Source organism: Natator depressus, chromosome 6 (assembly GCF_965152275.1).
Source record: "Natator depressus isolate rNatDep1 chromosome 6, rNatDep2.hap1, whole genome shotgun sequence".
NCBI lineage: Eukaryota > Metazoa > Chordata > Testudines > Cheloniidae > Natator > Natator depressus.
Genome location: NC_134239.1, coordinates 66,013,060 through 66,025,543, shown reverse-complemented (window position 1 = coordinate 66,025,543; position 12,484 = coordinate 66,013,060). Strand labels below are relative to the sequence as shown.

At 38.7% G+C, this 12,484-nt stretch overlaps 1 protein-coding gene across 3 annotated transcripts in view; it reads right to left on the bottom strand.

The window, feature by feature from the left end:
- The window catches only part of SIPA1L1 (signal induced proliferation associated 1 like 1), a 161,934-nt gene extending 154,433 nt beyond the window's left edge, over positions 1-7,501 (bottom strand). For 2 of the 3 annotated variants that reach the window (XM_074955583.1, XM_074955585.1), the window contains exons 1-2: positions 7,433-7,501; positions 5,530-5,660 (exon numbers count right to left, since the gene is read on the bottom strand). The gene's annotated coding sequence lies outside the window, so the exon portion shown is untranslated. The remainder of the gene's footprint in view (positions 1-5,529; positions 5,661-7,432) is intronic. The other variant, XM_074955584.1, reaches the window with a different exon arrangement.
- Positions 7,502-12,484: the final 4,983 nt, after the last annotated feature.

Below are 12,484 nucleotides of genomic sequence, written 5' to 3'. Positions count from 1 at the left end.
CTTTAGGAACTCCGGTCTGTTCAGAAAGCTGCAATCAGGGACTTTCTTTCCAGATCGCAAAATAACCATAGATGATGATGAAATGCCAATAGTGATCCTGGGAGACCCAGCCTACCCCTTGCTCCCATGGCTCATGAAGCTGTATACTGGCCCCTTGACAGCAATAAGGAGCGGTTCAACAATAGGCTGAGCAAGTGCCGAATGGTGGTGGAATGTGTTTTTGGATGTTTAAAGGGTTGCTGGAGCAGTTTGCTTACTGGGGCTGTGTCTACGCTAGCATTTTTGTGGGCTCATTTAATTTTTAAGTGCTCACTTAATATTATTTTTGATTACAAATATTTGCACTGTAAAAATGATAAAAGAAATAGTATTTTTCAATTCACCTCATCCAAGTACTGTAGTGCAATCTTTTTCTCGTGAAAGTGAATTTTGGAAGTTGCCAACAGCAATACATTCTGTATTGTTTGCAGTGCAAAGTACCCATGAACTCTGAGCTTTCCTTTAATATGCAGAAAAGGAGTTGACATGCATTAACAGTAATATGTCATCAAGTAAAAGGGGCACATGGTAACAGTGCTTTCAGTACACTTCACAGACAAGACTTCTTGTAGCAATCAGATCCTTATCTAAGCTCAATCACTTAGCACACATAAAATAATTTATCTAGAAGGAATGAGAGTGGACATATTTCCATCTAAACACCTCTTGAGAAAAACAGGCAGTAAACAAAAGCTCTGAGGTGCAAACTAACTCCACATTTATTCTTATAGCATTCCATAATCTGTTCCACAGTTCAACAGTGAAGAGACATAAGTACCTATAAAAAAAATTCAGCCCAAAATTTTCCAAACTTTGTACCTAAAATCATGCTCCTAAATAAAAGCAGTCTCGTTTTCAGAGATGCTGAGCACTTCTGACAAACAAGCCACATTATCCTAGGTCTACTTTACACACAGATTTTGTAGTGTGACTTTTTTCACTGAAACAGTTATACTGGTGAAACCCCTAGTGTGGATGCAGTTATACTAATATAACAGTGTTTATACTGGTATAGTTTATGCCCCTTCCCATGAGGAAATAAACTACACTAGTATAACTACGCCCATTCCACAGGGGGTTATACAACGGTACAACTTTTGTGTTTAGAGAAGTCAATAGGAGCCTAACTTTAGGAAACCTGGACTGAAAATCTTGGGCTTAAGTTTTATTCATAACACCAATCACAAGACTGAAAATAAATACTAAGTGGAAATGAATCTCATGCACTAAAAACTATGAAGGAAGGACATAGGTCCTCTAAGCAGATATTGACTGAAGCTGAGAAGAAATGACACAGGTGAAGTGCTCTATTCCTATGGTAACAGGTACTACTAGATCAATAACCTAAGTCTCCTAAAAAGAAGCACACTATTCCTGCAGCTAATAGTCAATAACCACCAGCAGAAAAGAAAATATTACAAAATGAGTGGAGAAAGCCATTTGGGAGCATACAAAAGAGCATCCAATATATTCAGCTTCAGGCAGGGGGCCTGTAACCTGAGCCCCACCACGCAGGGCTGAAGCCCTTGGGCTTTGGTTTCAGCCCCGGACGGTAGGGCTTGGGCTTTGGACCCAGGCACTGGGGCTCGGACTTCAGCTTTGGCCCCCAGCAAGTCTAACGCTAGCCTTGGCGACCCCATTAAAACAGGATTGTGTCCCACTTTGGGGTCCCAACCCACAGTTTGAGAACTGCTACACTAGACACTGAGATTCAAATAATTAAAGCTTTATAACTGTTAAAACCACAAACTGGCATCGCCACATGTCAAAATATACAAATTAAATATCTTTTAATCTAACTCTAAGAAATTCCCAAGATGCATTTTTTTTACTTTGCTTATCAGTAAATTTATTATTATTGATGGAAATATTTTTCATCAGTTTGTATGTGCGCAGCAAAAACAACGTTTTTACTGATATTTACCAATAAAAATCTAATCCTTTCAAGCCTATGTATAATCAAGGACTCTGAAAAGAACTCCTACACTCTTGCTAACAGTAACAGTTACTTATTTTATCCTTTTCTTCAAAAATACTTCCGCACTTTAAAACAAAATAGTTATGTCTGCACAACTGTGGGACACCACAAAATGCAGAGTTCCTACAAAGCGGCTAAGAAACCCTTGATTTGGTAAAGAGACATGTAGACAAGGGTCTCATTTGCTTCTTCTGTCTATACCCACAACTGTCTTGTGATTAGAAACCATGGTGACCCTTGTCAGCAATCTAATTTACTGTATAATATCAGTAAGTAAGAATACTACTTCCAGAGAGGAATATAATGAAGAAGGCAAACAGGTTATGGCATTCAAAATAAAATTTGTGGCTTCAAGAATGAACCATCTGACTTAAAAAGAGTGCATTGCTGTTTTTCCCAACCTATCATGTCTCCACTCACTCTATCTCAAAAGCTTTAATGACACAACTTGAACTTTGAGTATATTCATCTATAGACTCAAAACCTTACTACATAAATCATAGGGAAGTGAGGAGTATGACTGATGCCTCTTCATAAATAAAATGCTTAAATGTTACCTAACCTCAATATGCGTCTAAAGACTACTTGTTTTTAAATCAAAGAACATAGGTAACCGTTGGTCTGAAATAATCTCTCTGCTTGTACATAATTCTTTCAGAAACCAAACGGAAAGCACAAGTCACTCTGTCTAGGTATATCACTACACCCTGTCTGAAAGGATTCTGCTACAGCAAAAAGTATTATGGTTAAGTATTAAGTTCTTTAAGCAGGTGAAGAAATATTCATCACTAAACAGCTGACATGATCAGCTGTCTATGGTTTCAGCCACAGAACATGTTCGACAACTGTGCTATGTAACATGTTATGCACTCCTTATCTGATGAGATCATGAGCCAAAAAGACAATAAGAATCCTACCAGTATATACAAAGTATATACCAGTATACTAAGAATCCTACCATCCTACCGATGAAGTGAGCTATAGCTCACGAAAGCTTATGCTCAAATAAATTGGTTAGTCTTTAAGGTGCCACAAAAGTCCTCCTTTTCTTTTTGCCTCATGTAGTTGCCCAAATTGGTGGATAACTGCATGAAAGGAAAGTGTTCATACAATGCACTCCAATAAACCATGCAGCTTCCCAGAGAAAGAAGATAATTCACATGACATATTTCCATACTGCCTTTTACTCCTCTTCTGAAGTCTCAGAGCAGGACTTCATATGACATAGAACAAGTTGTTTCTGAAAACACAGAAATGAAATGCTTGTCTAGGTTTACAATAAAATGCAAATGATTTGACACGAATATACAAACATGAATTTCTGTCAGTGAGTTCTTAAACTATGTGAGTATGGAAGCTGTCCAATTTTAATGTGGATTTAGGTGTAAGCTAATAATGTGTCCACAAAACAAGTTGAAATAGAAAATGTGACTGGGCTGCCGTGACTGCAGCATACCATAGTTTTTTTGTTTTTTTTAAAAAAAAGAGACCGATCACAGTCTCGCCTGAGAAAGTTCATCAGTTTAAAAAAAAGCAGCAGACGCCACCATTTACTGTTCACCCACTCTGGAGGGAAAAAAGTGATTTATTACAGGAGAAAAGTGCTTATCCGTTTAACAAGCTATGTTCACCAACAGCATTCAATAACTTATGAAGTAATTTATGAATCATGCAATTCTCTAATATAACTGCCAAACCCCCTAATATAACTGCCAAACCCCCTTCTATCTTAAATAGACAAATGTTCATGTAATTTTTTTAAAAACTTTGGGCTTTGCAATTTCAAAATGAATGACATTAATGGTAAGCAAACAGCAATATGAAATATGCAATCATAAACAAGAAAAACAATGTTAATACCTATGAAGCAACAGATACTTGAGGTGCCATGTTATCCGACTCTCAGGATATTTTCCTCCAACAATTGCTTTTTCTAAGTTTCATTCCTTTAGCGGGTATGGGCTCAACCCACAGGTATTTTTTGCTCCTTTTATAAAATAATTATTTATTTTGGCAAAGAACAGAAAAGACCACAGTGGTGGCTACACAGGAAGTGTAGTCTGGATTCCTTAGAGATTTTCAAAACAAACATTTCAGTTTGAAGTAACAGAAGTCCAAACCTGTGTGACTATATACTGGAGGAGGAGGAGGAGGAAGAAGAGTGAAAAGAATAGAGCTATCCAATCACATCCCCACATATGCCCGCCAGTGTCCACGGGCATATCAAATAGCTTGTAGGAAACAAATTCAAAGGCTTCTAACAGATCTAAAAAACCCAGCTTGGACAACTGGTTTTCATCCATCTCCAGAAAAACAACATTGACCATGAGATTAAGTTTCTGCACCATAATCAGACCTAAAATCAGATAACAGGATGAAGGAATTCAGATCTCTAGAAATTTTCAGAACTGTTTCACCAACATTTCTTGATAATCTGCCCTAAAAATGGGTTATTAGACTTAGGGCAATGATTGCCAAAATTTTCTATGTCAAATGATAGTTTATTGAGCAGAGGCTTAGCAATCGCTTTAAGAGCTCTTGGGTAAAATGTTCAAAAGTGACAACGCAATTAGGAGCCTACGTTGCATTGGCTTTCAATGACAATGACGCTCTTAAATTCCTTTTGAAAATGGGACGAAGGAAATTATTGAAAATTTTACAATTTAGCTTTTCTTTTTTCCTTCTAAAAACTTAAGACCTGAGAAATGCAGAAAGTTTACTGTTCCACAGGTGAATTTATAGAGTTAGATAGGATATGATAATTTGGTTTGTGGTGACAGAATTTAATTTCAACTGCCACTTAACCTTTTATACAATGGTGTAAAGATAAGGCAAATTGTATTCAGGCTGCTTTAGTAATACAGATTGTGACTAAGTGTAAATGCAAATTAACTTAAAAGTTTATCAGCATCCTAGAAAAATAAGAGTTTCAGTTTTCTTCCCAATTACCTTGAGAATGCTAGATTTTCCTGTCTCCCCAGGATAAAGGGCCATAACTGGTCTCTACAGCCTTAAACTAATATATAATGACTAAGCCTTAATCCTCAATAGAAAAAAGCAAAGTAATCGCTTTTCTGAGCCTTATTAACACACACAGATGTGCACACACTGCATTAATAAACCAGGAATACCTTTGAGTCTTATATAACACGGTTAAAATAAAGAGTTTATATTTATTGACTTTGGTGAATTACATAGCTCTCAATGTTCTTCACTATCCTGCTGTCTGGTAAGAAGGACAACACAAAATACAGCTATGTCAGAATTTATCAAAAGCATTCTGCAATTGTCAGGAGAACTAGCCTGATTGATTAAAAAAGAATGAATAGCTGTTGTGTTTTTATTCCTTTTATCTGACCCAAAAGGGGAAATACATTACAATGTGGAGAGAGCACTTAAGTCATACTAGTGGAAAAAGTTATGTAAGCACAAATGATAAGAATGCCTTTTCTGATTACCTTGAATTAGAAGTGGGGATATGTGCTAGAAATGGCCTATAGAGATTTACCAACCTTTTGAGTTGGTTTAGATACTTTGCAAGAAAGGCTATCTAGACCATGTAGCAAGCCAACTTATTCAGTAGAGAAGTTGATGGATCTGTGTCAGCCACTCTTCGTTTACTTAAGTCAATGGCAATTGTGATCTGCAGAAAGAGAGCATCAATTCTAATTAGCTCACATCCCCTCACCCCAAAAAACCTATTGACCTTTTGAACACTCACATGTATCAGTCTACCTCTATATAAGGATGTTCTTTGAGGGAACAGGAGAGGGAAGAATCCATAAACTCACTTTTAAGGGTTCCCTGCCAAATATAATAGCCTTTTTGCTACATACTGGCAAGATTTACACTTGCATGTGCGCATGTGACCAAGTTGAAGGAAGGATCTGTAATTAAAAACTGAAACCTGCATTCTGTCCTGGAAGATTTTTCTTTGGGGAAAAAAATGAATTTGAATTGGACTCCACAGGCAATGAGCCAAGGAAGGTTGATCAACTTCATTGTCTCAGCACTAGACAACTTAATTTCTGTTAAATCTGTAGGGGGGTAACATTTTCAAATGAATTTAAAACGACTTAAGGTGTCTATGGCTACATCTACCCCACATGTCAGTGCAGACTGAGGAAATGTGAACTGAAGAGCACAAAGTGTTGCACTGTAGCTTCCCCATGTGAACGCTGCTGGCACAAAACTAGAAGGTACCCAGTTTACATTAACCTAGCCCTTGAACCAGACCACAACACCACAAACTGGGTACCTTCTAGTTTGCATCAGCAGTGTCCATGTGGGGCAGCTACAGCGCAACACTTTGATGTGCTCTTCAGTTCACACCTCCATAGTCTGTACTGAGTGCAGCAGAGACAAGCCCTAAATTTCATGGATTTAGGGCAACTGATTGGATTGGCATGTAAGAGAGCAGAGGAAGGAGGATATGCAGAAAAGATTCAGGGACATTCAGGGAGCTGAGGAAGCTAAGCTGTCTCCTCATTCCCTACACACCTGCCTCCCTACACTACATCCAATGAAGTGAGCTGTAGCTCACGAAAGCTTATGCTCAAATAAACTGGTTAGTCTCTAAGGTGCCACAAGTACTCCTTTTCTTCCTACACTACTGGCCACTGTTGCCCAAAATCAGCTCAGCTCCAATGCCCAACTTCCATAGCCCCTCGTCCTTGCACCCTCCTCACTAATTCACCTCCCCATACTAGTTATGAAGAATTTTGTTTAAAGACACAAAAATATAAACACTGAAATGTCAAATGCAGAACAGAGGACAGGAAGTACAGAATACAAATTCACATGCACTCACAACAGGGCAAAGACACAGAAACAGATACTTGTCAAAAACCCCACAAACAAATGATGCCAAAAGAAAAGGAAGATTTTAATAAATCTCTTCATGACAGGGCTGCTTTATTCACACATCTTTAAAATGTAGAACCACTAGCTGCTAACTGATAAGAGTGAAGTGGATACCTCCCAAAACCTGCTTTGGCAGTTCGGTTTAATAGTAATCCTTTGCTAAGCTTTGACAATTACTCCCACATTCCCCCCTGAGAGACTAATAGCTAAAAATAAAATGGAGATTAGCATTTACAGTAAACTGCCTAAGCAATGCACAATTTGACAGAAGGTGAAATTACTCAACTTTGTGGTGTGCTAATGTCCAGATTTTACTTTGAAGGTCCAGATTTAAACTTAACCAATCTAGTTGAACACATTTATGTTTAAATGGATGGCACAAAATGCTATTTTTGTTTTCCATTTCAACAGCTTGGTATTTTAGAATACTGTAGTATAGCTTCTCACTTAACATAGAGCAAAATGATTCTACATAAGTATCTCAGGCGTTTGTTTAGCACCTGAAAAAAACCTTACAAAAAAGTGGATTTAAGCAAAAGGCAAAAAACTTACTATAATTTCATGGCATGTTGGCCAATACACATAACGTAGCTTCAGCATCCATACAATGAATTGTATGACCTGGGAAAAAAGCAGAATATGACCATTAAAAATATCAGGAAGAAAATATATAATATTGACAAATACATCAATTGACATCTTGTAAACAGGATTATTGATGAAGTTAAAAGAAGAAGAAAAAGACGGTCAAGCTTCTCTCTTTTTCCATGGAAGCATAAAAATTTTTAAGCCACTTGGGGGACAGAGAGGATGGTGGAAATGTTTAAAACACAACAATGAGCCAGCTACTTTATACAACTAAATGGGTTGTTTTAAAAAGGAATATTTAAAAAAAAATTACTATTATGAATTTCTGCCTATACCACGTGCAATTTGTAAGTACTTCCTGATGCTAATTCCTAAGAGAAGACGACTATATGTAGAGATATAAATCTTTAAACAAAAATAATAGTTAACGAAAACACATCGAATCACTGAAGATTAGGGTTGGAAGAGACCTCAAGAAGTCATCTAGTCCAACCCCCTGCTAAAGCAGGACCAACCCCAACTAAATCATCCCAGCCAAGGCTTTGTCAAGACAGGCCTTAAAAACCTCTAAGGATGGAGATTCCACCACTTCCCTAAGTAACCCATTGCAGTGCTTCTCCACCCTCCTAGTGAAATAGTTTTTCCTAATATCCAACCTAGACCTAGCTCCCTCCTCTTTGGAACCCCCCTTCAGGTAGTTGAAGATTACTATCAAATTCCCCCACTCTTCTCTTCTCCAGACTAAATAAGCTCAGTTCCCTCAGCCTCTCCTCATAAGTCATGTGCCCCAGCCCCCTAATGATTTTTGTTGCCCTCCGCTGGATTCTCTCCAATTTGTCCACACCCTTTCTGTAGCGGGGGGCCCAAAACTGGATGCAATACTCCAGATGTGGCCTCATCAGTACCGAATAGAGGGGAACAATCACCTCCCTCGATCTGCTGGCAGTGCTCCTACTAATGCAGCCCAACATGCCATTAGCCTTCTTGGCAACAAGGGCACACTGTTGACTCATACCCAGCTTATCGTCCACTGTAATTCCCAGGTCCTTTTTGCAGAACTGCCACTTAGCCAGTCGGTCCCCAGCCTGTAGCAATGCATGGGATTCTTCTGTCCTGAGTGCAGGACTCTGCAATTGTCCTTCTTGAACCTCATTAGACTTTTTAGCCCAATCCCCCAATTTGTCTAGGTCACTCTGGATCCTATCCCTACCCTCCAGTGTATCTACCTCTCCCCCCAACTTAGTGTCAGCCATAAACTTGCTGAGGGTGCAATCCATCCCATCATCCAGATCATTAATGAAGATGTTGAACAAAATCAGCCCCAGGACAGACCCCTAGGGCACTCCACTTGATACCGGCTGCTAACTAGAAATCGAGCTGTTGATCACTACCTGTCGAGCCCGACGATCTAGCCAGCTTTCTATCCACCTTATAGTCCATTCATCCAATCCATAGTTTTTTAACTTGCTGGCAAGAATACTATGGGACACCATATCAAAAGCTTTGCTAAAGTCAAGATATATTATATCCACCGCTTTCCCCATGTCCAAAGAGCCAGTTATCTCATCATAGAAGGCAATCAGGTTGGTCAGGCATGACTTGCCCTTGGTGAATCCATGCTGACTGTTCCTGATCACCTTCCTCTCCTACACGTACTTCAAAATGGATTCCTTGAGGACCTGCTCCATGATTTTTCCGGGGACAGAGCTGACTGGTCTGTAGTTCCCCAGATTCTTCTACTTCCCTTTTTTAAAGATGGGCACTACATTTGCCTTTTTCCAATCATCTGGGACCTCACCCGATCGTCAAGAGTTTTCAAAAATAATGGCCAATGGCTCTGCAATCACATCAGTCATCACCCTCGGATGCATTAGATCCGGCCCCATGGGCTTGTGCATGTCCAGCTTTTGTAAATAGTCCTTAATCTGTTCTTTCACCGCTGAGGGCTGCTCACCTCCTCCCCATACTGTGCTGCCCAGTGCAGAAGTCTGGGAGCTGACCTTGTCTGTGAAGACCAAGGCAAAAAAACCCATTGAGTACTTCAGCTTTATCCACATCAGTCACTAGAGTGCTTCCCCCATTCAGTAAGGGTTCCATACTTTCCCTGACCACCTTCTTGTTGCTAACATACCCTTCTTGTTACCCTTCACATCCCTTGCTAGCTGCAACTCCAATTGTGCTTTGATCTTCCTGATTACACCCTTGTATGCTCGAGCAATATTTTTACACTCCTCCCTATTCATCTGTCCAAATTTCCACTTCTTGCAAGTTTCCGTTTTGTGTTTAAGCTCACCGAAGATTTATTTATTAAGGCAAGCTGGTCGTCTGCTATATTTGCTATTCTTTCTGCACATCGGGATGGTTTGTTCCTGCGCCGTCAGTAAGGCTTTTTTAAAATACATGCAGCTCTCCTGGATTCCTTTCCCCCTCATATTATTAGGCATTTATTTATACCTCAGCATTTACTTTTTATGTAAGCACTACCAAATAAACTGCAGTAGTGTCATGTTAATGTCTCTTGGCAGTGGCGGATTAATGATTTTGCCGCCCCTATGCCCTGAAATAATTGCCCTCCCACCCCAGCTCACCTCTGCTCCGCCTCCTCCCCTGAGCGCACCACCGGGTCCTGCTTCTCCTCGCTCCCTGCCAGTGCTTGTGTGCGAAACAGGTTCACGAAGGAGGGGGGAAAGGGGGGAACGCAGTGCACTCAGGAGAGGCGGCAGGGCCGGGGCAGGGATTTGGGGAAGGGGACCAATAGGGGCAGGGAGGGGGCAGGGAAGGGGTGGAGTTGGGGCAGGGCCGGGAGCAGAGGGCACGAACCGGTGCCAGGGGAAGCAGCCTCTGGCTGCTATTATAAATTTGCTGCCCCTGCAAATTTGCCGACCTAGGCGTTAATATGCAGCTGTCTGTTGGCAAAGAGGAGTCTGCTCGTCTGTTCAGCATGAATTAAAATATCATTGAGGAGGTTACAGTTGAAAATAGGAGTCGTGGTGATTTCAATTACGGTATCAAGAACTATAAAACATACTGGAATAACCATTCTTAAAACCAAAATATAAGTCAAAAAGGTTAGATTAACAATGTCCTTGATAAGTTCTGTGCAAAAATAGATATTTTAATCCTTTTGTTATGTTTTACATATAGAACAGTCCTGGAATATTCTTTGATCACAAATTTTGAATCCAATGAGAGAATGTCGGAATCCCATAAAGAGATGACATGTTAATTTCAGAGAAAACATGACATTATGCTTGTTTAGCTCTGATCAGTGGTTTATTACTTGATAAAACAAAGCATTTTTTCTGAACACTTGTGACAGACATTTTACACATTTACGAGTAAAGGAAACCTGTTTTTCCGTAAGTATTGCAATTTCCACATAGTCAACATGGCATTATTAGATTTTCAGAATGTGTTCAAGGGAGTAGATACCTTTATATACAAAGCATTAATTTCAGTTTTGGAAGATAAGAATCAAATAACTTAATAAATGCAATGAACATTGGGTTAAGTCATCAGTTTGCTGCATGAATTCTAGGCTCCCTCTGTTTCAGTATACTGCATAAATCAAAGAGCAGTGTATGCTTTCTTTTATACAGTAATAACTTAGCATTTTGGCTTGAGCTATGTCCTTTCTAGAAATCTGAATTGAAGCCAAATACAGAGCTCCATTCATGATAAAACCATACAAAGCAAACATGCTCATTTCCTACCATCACATTCAGCTGCTCAGCACTAACCACTATAGAACAATCCACTACAAACAAAAGTTTGGTACACATTCGTTTTTTCCCTTCACACAAAGGGCTGCCAAACACACAGTTCAAGATACAAACACCCACGTGTTCACTGTTGTACAATACAATTATTCAGACAGTTCCTATCTAAAGAGCTAAAAGGCACAAGCAGATAGCATGCACAGAGAGGTAGAAGAACACGTTCACTTAGAAATCCCTCTTTCCCAACTATTTTGGATAAATATTTTAGAACAATGGATCTGCACTATAATTTTGATTGCTAAAAGAGACAGTGCAGTATAAGTATTTGAAGGGTAAGATATTGCAATGTTATCAAATCTTTGAATTTTTGACAAGTCTCAAGTGTACTGAGGCTTTTAAGCTATATTAAAAAGGATTAAAATACCAAATTTGGGGCAATTTAATGAAGAAATATTTTTGGCCTCAACACAGATATACATACTAAAACAATACACCCCAATTCATTTGGTGATTTAAAGACAAAAGGGAGAACCTACACTGAAGTATTTCCTTATGTTTTGCAGTTTAAAGTTTCACAGGTCTGCTAGCTATTAGAATGATCACATTTTATCCTAAGTTAGAACATCTATTATTTTGCATATTATGAGCTGTTAAACATAAAGAGGAAAGGGGGAGGGAGAGACTATCTCCTTAGCAGCAGAGAAACTAAAATACGAAACTGAAGCATTTAACAAACTACCTTGTGTTGTTATGGTAACTAAAAATGTCTAGAGAGGCAGGAACAAATGGAGAAAACAGCAGCAAGTTCTTCTGTAAATTCAGTTAGATTTCATTCTTTTTGTTTTTCTTCATTGTGGGTTCAAATGGAATGGGAAATTCTATATAAATAATTTAGAATATTTATAAATAATTCTATATAAATAATTTAGAATATTTATAAATAATTATATTTATTTATAATATTATTATATTATATAATATAAATATTATAAATAATTATAAAATATATATAATTTATAATTCTATATAAATAATAAACATCACAACACCCCAAGATGGAGGTAAACATTTTGATTTTACAGATGGAAAAAGAGAGGCAAAGAGATGAAGTGGCTGTAAAAGTTGACTCATACAACTCACAATTCTGAAAAGTTCAATTCCTTGCTACCAAGAAATGGAAATGATTTTGTAGAATGAGCCTCAAAGCTCAGAGGGAAGGCAGGAATTTTCATTCTCCAGCATGAATCAGTAATGGCTGCTCAGACCAACTGGGAGTTGATGGCCTTGGCATACCTGT